This window comes from Buceros rhinoceros, unplaced genomic scaffold (genome assembly GCF_000710305.1).
Source record: "Buceros rhinoceros silvestris isolate BGI_N320 unplaced genomic scaffold, ASM71030v1 scaffold34540, whole genome shotgun sequence".
In the NCBI taxonomy this organism is placed as follows: domain Eukaryota; kingdom Metazoa; phylum Chordata; class Aves; order Bucerotiformes; family Bucerotidae; genus Buceros; species Buceros rhinoceros.
The window spans coordinates 493-1,393 of record NW_010390725.1 but is presented as its reverse complement, the minus strand read 5'-3'; positions in this window follow the sequence as shown (position 1 = coordinate 1,393).

The following is a 901-nucleotide window of genomic DNA, read 5'->3' as shown; positions in this document are numbered from 1 at the left end:
CGAGGGCACCAAACCCCACCCTTAGAACGCCCCCGGCGCTGGGTCTGGCGAGAGGCTCGGCTGCCGTTCAGAGATGAACGCTAAACCTGCCCCTGCACCGGCCAAGCTGGCTCAGTGGAAGGGAACCGAGAGACGCCGCTGGTGAGTGAAATTGTTTTCCACATTTACCGGGTCTCATCACTAACGCTATCGCCAGCACTGGGCCCTTCCCCACCACAAACCCCAGCAAACTGTGCCATCGATCACACAGGAACGGGTATTTTTGAAGCACCCCACTGTGACGGTACTTGTCTGCCCAGCCCATGAGTCAAACCAAACCCCCTTCATTTTCACTCCCTCCCGCAGCTGGATCTACACACAAACCCCAGAGTTCTGGGCGGGGGGGAAACACAACAAGGTTTCTAACAGGGGTAACTACCCCCAGTAAACCAGGCGAAGGGATTTGGCAGCAGTTTCTACCATCCTGTGGCAGGCACAGTTTTGTGTTACTGTCCTCTGCTGCTACAGTGACAGGATGACAGCTCGCACCGGACTGCCATCACGTTGTCTCCGTCTCAATACCATCCACGGCAAAGTAACATCAAGTAAAAAAAAAAAAAAAAAATCTGTTTTTTCTTCAGGTCACATCAAAACAAGTGACATAATGAAACCAAATCATTCTGGGCATCTGGTTAGAAAACGTCACTGAAGAAGCAGCAAGTCAGTTGTGTGTTTTACTTAACTAATTTAGGGGGGTTTAATAACTAAAGAGCTCTAGTTTATAAAGCATAAATTATACTGTAATTCTTCAGACTTTTATAGGGCTTCACACGAAGCCACCCCAGACATAAACACTTGGAACTGTAAAGGCAAAGAAAAAGAAAAGGAAATCACAAAAAAGTGTTCTTTTCATTATGTCACG